This window comes from Humulus lupulus, chromosome 5 (genome assembly GCF_963169125.1).
Source record: "Humulus lupulus chromosome 5, drHumLupu1.1, whole genome shotgun sequence".
NCBI classification, from domain to species: domain Eukaryota; kingdom Viridiplantae; phylum Streptophyta; class Magnoliopsida; order Rosales; family Cannabaceae; genus Humulus; species Humulus lupulus.
In genome coordinates this window covers 163556806-163564934 of record NC_084797.1, presented here as the reverse complement: position 1 = coordinate 163564934, position 8129 = coordinate 163556806, and positions in this window count along the sequence as shown.

Genomic DNA, 8129 nt, shown 5'->3' with positions numbered 1-8129 from the left:
AACAGTTACAGCACCTCGGTGTACAATCTCTCTTACCATATGGTATTTACTTTCTATATGATTTCCTCTCTTGTGGCTTCTCGGTTCTTTGGAATTAGCTATTGCTCCACTGTTGTCAATGAAAAGATTAGTGGCTTATCCATATCTGGAACTAATTCCAGATTAGTGTAGAACTTCCTCAACCAAACCGCCTCCTTAGTTGCTTCATAAGCCGTTATGTATTCAGCTTCCATGGTTGAATAAGCTATGTTGGATTATTTAATGCTTCTCCAGACAACAGCTCCTCCACCAAGAGTGAACACTGACCCAGATGTCGACTTTCGACTGTCTTTGTCTAATTGGAAATCAGAATCAATGTATCCAGTGGGATTCAGCTCACCCCCCGAATATACAAGCATATAATCTCTCGTTCTCCTAAGATACTTGAGAATGTGCTTTATTGCAATCCAGTGTTCCAAACTAGGATTTGATTGATAACGACTTACAATATCAACTGCATAACATATGTCGGGCCTAGTACACAACATAGCATACATAAGACTCCCAACCGTTGAAGCATAGGGATACTTTCTCGTATTTCATTTGGAACTTTTTGGCTAACCACTTCTTAATGTTTGACAATGTCTCTACATTGTTCCCAATGAGCAAAATGTCATCAACGTAAAGAACTAAGAAAAACACTACTTTTCCTTTGATGTATTTATAAACACATGCTTCGTCGACATTCTGTTCTAAGCCATAAGTTTTAATTATTTAATCAAAAGTGATATTCCAAGATCTAGATGCTTGCTTTAATCCATAAATGGATTTCAACAACTTGCACACCTTTTGATCTTCCCCATTCTTTATGAACCCTTCTGGTTGTACCATATAGATACTTTCATCAAGATAGCCATTCAGAATAGCTGTCTTGACGTCCATTTGCCATATCTCATAATCATTGGTGGCCGCTATGGATAAGAGGATGCGAATGGATTTGAGCATGGCTATAGGAGAAAATGTTTCTTCATAATCAACACCTTCTCTCTAAGTGTAACCTTTGGATACTAGCTTCGCTTTCAAAGTCTCTACCTTCCCATCTACACCTTTTTTCTTTTTGTATATCCACTTACACCCTATGGGCCTGACATCTTCAAGTGGATCCACAAGCTCCCAGACAGAATTGGAATACATCGATTATATTTCTTGGTTCATGACTTCTTGCCATTTCTCCTTTTCAGGATCATCAATTGCTTATTTAAAGGTTAATGGATAGTCCTTTTCTGTATCAGAAACAAGGACATGTGCCTCCTGTTCGTAGCGAACAGGTTGTCTCACAATTCTCCCACTACGACATTGCACCATGGTTTCTCTTTCAAGAATCATGGTTTCCTCGGTTTTTCGTTTATCATTAATGATGAAGATGATTGTCATGGGATCTTATCAGCTGTGAGTTCCTCCAATACTACCTTGCTCTAAGGTTTATAGTTATTCATATAGCCATGTTCAAGGAAGGTCGCATTTGTGGAGACAAATACCTTTTGATCCTTGGGACTATAGAAATAACCGTCTCTTGTCTCTGAAGCGTAGCCAACAAAAATGCACACTTCAGACCTTGAATCAAGTTTCCTTGATTTAGGTCTAAGAACATGAGCAGGACAGCCCCAAATGCGAAAATGGTGCAAACTAGGTTTGTTTCCATTCCACAATTTCAGTGGCGTTTTTCTAATGATCTTAGATGGGACCACATTCAAAATGTAAGTCGTCGTTTGAAGTGCATATCCCCAAAATGAGAGAGGAAGTGAAGAGTAGCTTAACATAGACCTGACCATGTCCAAAAAGGTCTCGTTTCTTCTTTTAGAAATACCATTTTGTTGTGGCGTTCCTAGTGTTGTGAGTTGGGATAGAATACCATGCTCCAGCAAGAAATCTTTGAATTCTAAATCCAAATATTCTCCACCTCGATCAGATTGAAGTGTCTTGAAAGTCTTACCTAATTGATTCTCACCTCAGCTTTGAATTCTTGAAACTTACCAAAGGTTTCAGATTTCCTAAGCATTAAGTATGACCATATCTTGAGTAATCGTCAATAAAAGTGATGAAGTACTCATACCCACCTCTTGCTTGTACATTTATTGGATCACAAACATCGTTGTATACAAGCTCCAAAGGTTCTTTGGTTCTATTGCCTTTCGTTGAGAAATGACGTTTGGTCATTTTCTTTTCTAGATAAGATTCACAAACCAGAGGAGTTCCAACTCTTAATTATCTCAAATGTCCATATTTTGTTAACCGATTTATCCTATCTAGACATATATGACCAAGTCTAAGATGCCAAAGATATGTGTTATCTTCATTCAAAACTTTTTGTCTTTTGTTACCTTGCAGTTTCCTACTTTAAATAATTTTGAATTATTAAGCGTTTGTTCATTTTAATGAAAGCGTTAAAGTCTGAATATTCAATTGCATGTATAAAGATAAATTTAGAATAATCAAATTATAAATAAAATATTCTAAAGTCATTACATGCAATAAAATTCAAAATAACTAAAAGGAAAAATAAACTAAACATTGTTCAAACAACAATAAAGTTTTCTTTTGATAAAATTAAAGAATTTTAAAATAAATGGACTTTCTTCAACGCTTTCTTGAACTAGATGTTTTTCCTCTCTTTCACTTCATGAACTTCATTAGCAACCTTCAATAAACTATTAGATTCATCCATCTACACAAAAGAATAAACAACGTTAGTGGACCCTGAGTTAAAAACTTAGAATGACAAATCCTTTCCACTTAGTTATAAGAACAAATAAATCACATTTACCTTTCTTATTCTTCGTAAATTCAGCGATTATTTCGCACTTGGCCAATAAGATTTCATTCTTATAAAACCACTTATCATATATGTATCCATACATAGCATGGATGGCCTCCCATATATCATATGTAGATTTAAGGCTTTGTAGAGTATTTTTGGTCTCTATATTTACTGATTTGAGCAAATAATACCTAGCCATATGATTTATTCTTAACCACTTGGCATACTCAAACTGATCATTCACTGAAGCATTTATTGGTGGTATTTTAACAGCTTCCATCAAATTCTCTCCTATCAATAATATATCAATATCATGTCTCCAAAATACTATATTTTCATCATTAAGTTCAACTACTACACTGCAGTCATTTTCAGACATCTTAAGTGAAAATAAATAAAATATAATAATATTATTATTTGAAAAATATCAATTATTTGGAAAGTAAACATGATGCATGAATACAACAATTAAAGCACATAAATAAACATTTACTATTCCACGATAAAACTACCTAACAAATAAAGTGTCACCTTAGGGTCGATCAAGTTAAATTCAGATAGCTTATAAGACACTCTTATCTTTATAATTTAAAACTTAAAACTACTCTTTATTTTCTCTTTCAAATATAAAGTATCACTGGTTTGGTCAAGATGCAATTATCCACCACAGAAGCTTAATTGCATCTTCGTAAGTGTAACCCATTATTTCAGAATTCATGACTTAACTTATAGAGTATCGCCTTAACGAGTGGGCAGTGGAGCTTAGCGAGTACGACATGACGTACAGGCCACAAACTTCCCTAAAATATCATGTATTAGTTGATTTTATTGTAGACTTTACACCTAACATGCGAGTGCAGGCAGAAAAAGATTTATTATGCTTAACCGAGGGACAACCAACCGACATCTGGAAATTACACTTATATGGTTCAAGCAACACGAGAGGAAGTGGACTTAGATTTGTGCTAACCTCACCCCAAGGCGACATGGTAGAGTAAGCAGTCAGATGTGGGTTCAAGGCCACCAATAACGAAGCAGAATATGAAGCAATGATATTTGGGCTCAGACTAGCCAAAGAAATGGGAGTCAAGCGGATCAATGTCTTTAGTGATTCACAACTAGTAGTCAATCAAATGCAAGGCAGCTATTAGGCTCGGGATTATAAGATGAAAACCTACCTCAACAAGACCAAAGAGTTACTATCAGACTTTGACGAGTTCATAATCAACCAAGTTCGAAGGGGGGAGAACAGTCATGCAGACGCACTAACCAACTTGGGATCTTCCATCCAGACAACCAACCCCAAGACAATACTAATAGTCTATATAAAGTGGTCAGCCGTCTAGAAGAGTGAAGAAAAGCAAGTCAACGACATCTCCACTGAGTGGACATGGATGACTCCTATACTTGAGTACCTAGAACAAGACAGCCTACCTAAGGACAAGAACGAGTCACGTAGAGTCATAGCTCAATCTACTCACTTTACTATCATTCAAGGTAAACTTTATAAAAGATCCTTCTCTGGTCCATACTTGAGGTGTATTAACCCTGCAGAGGCAAAATACGTATTGATTGAACTACATGAGGGAGAATGCGACAACCACTCAAGAGGACGGAGTTTAGCACACCAAACCTTGCACAAGGGTACTATTGGCCTACCATGAGAGCCAACTTTGCCAACTATGCAAGACGGTGTGACAAATGCCAACGTTATGCTCGAGTGTCTCACCAACCGCTTGAACGCCTCATATCAATCACTTCCACATCGTTTCATGAAATGAGGGATGGACATAGTAGGAAAGCTTCCAACCACCCCTGGTCAGAAGGTGTACATGCTTGCTGTAACGCCCCACGTCACTATGGCTGCTTTCTGGAATGACGACTAGTCCTACAAAATCAACACGAGTCTTTCCAGCGTGCTTTGTCCTCACTCGCACACTTCCTGGGAAAACTTCCTAGGAGGTCACCCATCTTGAGATTACTCCAGGTCAAGCACGCTTAACTTTGGAGTACTCAAGTGATGGGCTACCAAAAAGAAGATGCATCTTGTTGATATAGGTAATACCCATCAATCCATTTAAGCCCTCTTCAACTGTGTAGTCCCATACCTACACAGTCTTAGAATCATCACACTTGACCTTCCCCAGGCGATGTGGGATTGCACAGTTTTTTACCCGATCTTTCCCTCTGCGAATCACGGGATTCTGGTTGTCACACTTGTAGTGATCAACTACTTCAGCAAGTGGACTGAAGCATAGTCATTCCAACAAGTTTGAGATCAAGAAGTGAAGAGTTTCATATGGAAGAATGTAATCTGTAGATTTGGAGTCCCTAAAGAATTCATAACAAACATGACTCCTCCCATGAAATTTGGAGAACAACTACTCCGAACGAGTCAAATGATGTGGAGAGGAATAGTGGCAACAGTACCTAAGAGGATTCTATAAAACAAAATAAAAAGGAGTCTTTAGGAGAGGATATCGAATACTAAAGGTTGATAATGATCACTAGCTATCTAACAGTCGAACCAGTCAATCCTATCCTTGCCCTCGAGCCTCATCATCGTCTCTTATTCTTCCATCCCTCCATCCTTTCATCATCTGCCATTTATTCACTGTTACTTGCATTTTCTGTTCTATTTATTTTGATTATCTTTTGCTATGATCCAACTGACTTGAGTGTCGGAGTCTCTTTGGCTGACACCCCACCGGTGCTCCAAATTGAACTCTTGCCTCTTTCTTTGTTTTTTACAGGGTGGCCATTTAATCAATTGTAGAAAATCACATCTACATTCATGAAATCGAATAATAAATAGTTTTAAGAATACAAGGTGACTAATTAAAGAGTATTTGATATTTTGGTACCTATATTACACTATTTGTTATAATATACTACTTAGAATTTTATTTTTAGTGAAATTTTTATGATATAAATATGGTACCTATATTGTAATTTCTTTTTTAAAAGTGGGGAATTGAACCTGTGCCTTCTCCTTATACACTCACACACCAACCATCTAAGATAGCCCCAAGCGATATTTATAAAAAAAAATAAAAAATCAACTTGTATAAATCCTGCACACAACACTAACTCATGCTAAGCATCTCATTAGGTATGTGTTGTATATTTATCAAATTTAGTAATGTTGGGCAATTTGTAGTTTGAAGTTTCACACATTTATTTATTTATGCTACCATCATAAAGTAGTTTGAAGTTTCAATAATTTGTTAAGTTGTTACAAACTTAAAGTAGATTTTTTTTTATAAAAAACTTTGTTATTGTAAGTTTTAACTTATTTAAGATTTTGTTTATTTATGTTGTAACTTATTTTAATAAAGTAAATTAGGCTCATTGTTATGTAATTTATAAATAACTAATTCTGATTAATTTGGAGTTTTCACTAATTTTTTTTATTTAACATATAAAATAAATAAAAAAATTAATTATTGCTTTTTGAAAAATAATTGAAACGGCATAATAAGTTCACACATTTTGGAATGACAAAATAATAAATAATATCCCTAAAATGTAAACATAATTGATAGATAGAATATTAAAATTTTGAGAATGTAATTACTAAAATAAAAATTTTAGGAACCAAACTTAAAATATTATATAATGAAGGGACCAATAAAGTAAATAATAAATAATATTTTTGTCCCCCGAACTATGATCACTATATGATTGTGTCATCTGAATGATTCACGATGTTAACAATTCTCCTTGAATTATGCACGTTACTGAAATTTGAGACTTCTCTCAGATTTCATCCTAGGTAGCTAACAAATTGATGATATAACATTTTATCTGTTAATGTGGCACTGTCATGTGTAGAATAATTAGTAATTTTGCCCCCCAAACTTTGACCACTACCAAATTATGCAATTTTTATTAAAACTATTTTTTTAAGAAAACCTAATTTTTTTCTTAAAAATAATTATTATATCTTTAAAAATTAAAAATAGATATTTTAAAAGATTAAGAAAATAAATAATACAAAAAAATTCAAATTAATTAAATAAATTTTCAAATAATCAAAAATTAATAACAAATAATTTTTTTTACTTTTTCTTTTCTTCTACAATATAAAAAAATATATATCTTAAAATAAAAATTAAAAATTATTCTTAAAAGAAATTTTGTTCCCCTTTGTCATCATCCTCTTGATTTTTTTTATTTAAGTCATTCGTCATTTGTCATCTTCTTTAATTAAATGTTTTTTCTTCTTCTTTATTTTTGTATTTATTTTAAATTTTTATTCTATTTAGATTTATTTTATGTTGTAAAAAAGTAAAAGTAAAATAGAGTTATTTGTTATTAATTAAATTTTAATATTTTAAGGATTTAATTATTATTTTTTTTAAATTAATTTTTTTTAATAAAATATGTATTATTTGGTAGCGGTCAAAATTGAGAGTAAAATTGGTAATTATTCTACACATAGCATTGCCACATCAACCAATAATATGCCACATCATCAATCCATTAGCGAGACAAAATCTAATAATCCTCTCATATTTCATTTCAATAACATGCATAATTAGGGAAATTTTTTTAACTTAGGAAAGGGAAATTTGACTTTTAATGCATTAAGTCACACTGTATTTAAAAAATACACTATCACTATATGACTCTCATTTTGGTCCTACTAATTACCTTACTACCCAAAATACCCCTGACATTTTTTCCCACGGACTCTCCGTATTCTCTTAGTCTCTCCCAAAATACCTTAGTCCCGAAGGAAAAAAACACTCAAACCCAATTGAATCCGTCAGAACCCAAGCATTGTCTTCCACGACCACGAACAAGGGCTTAGATATTGTCGAAGTTTTTGATCGGAGAAGGCGAAGGAGAAAACGTCGAGCAAATATACCAAACTTTGAGGAAACAACCCCAAAAAAAGCGAAGGTGATGGATTTCGTTTTTAATCTGCAATATGTGTATGTGTCTGGTTTTTTTGTTGATTTTTGTTCATAGGATAGATCGGGGCTGGGGAATGAAGAAATCTGGGTTTTTTTTTCGAGATTTCTTATGCACGTCTATAGAAATCGATAGGACTCGATAGTGTATGTTAGGGTCTAGATTTGACTGTGCCTCGATAGGCCTCGATGGGACTCGATGATATTTTAGGCATATAGGAAATTTTAGCATATACCTCGATAAGACTCGATGCTATTGGCCAAATGGCTGTTTAGTCTTTGCCTCGATAGGACTCGATGATATGAGTACATGACTGATTGGAGCACCTGCCTCGATAGGACTTGATAATAACCGAATGATATCATGCTTTGAGATTATTTAGCACCTACCTCGATAGGCCTCGATGGGACTC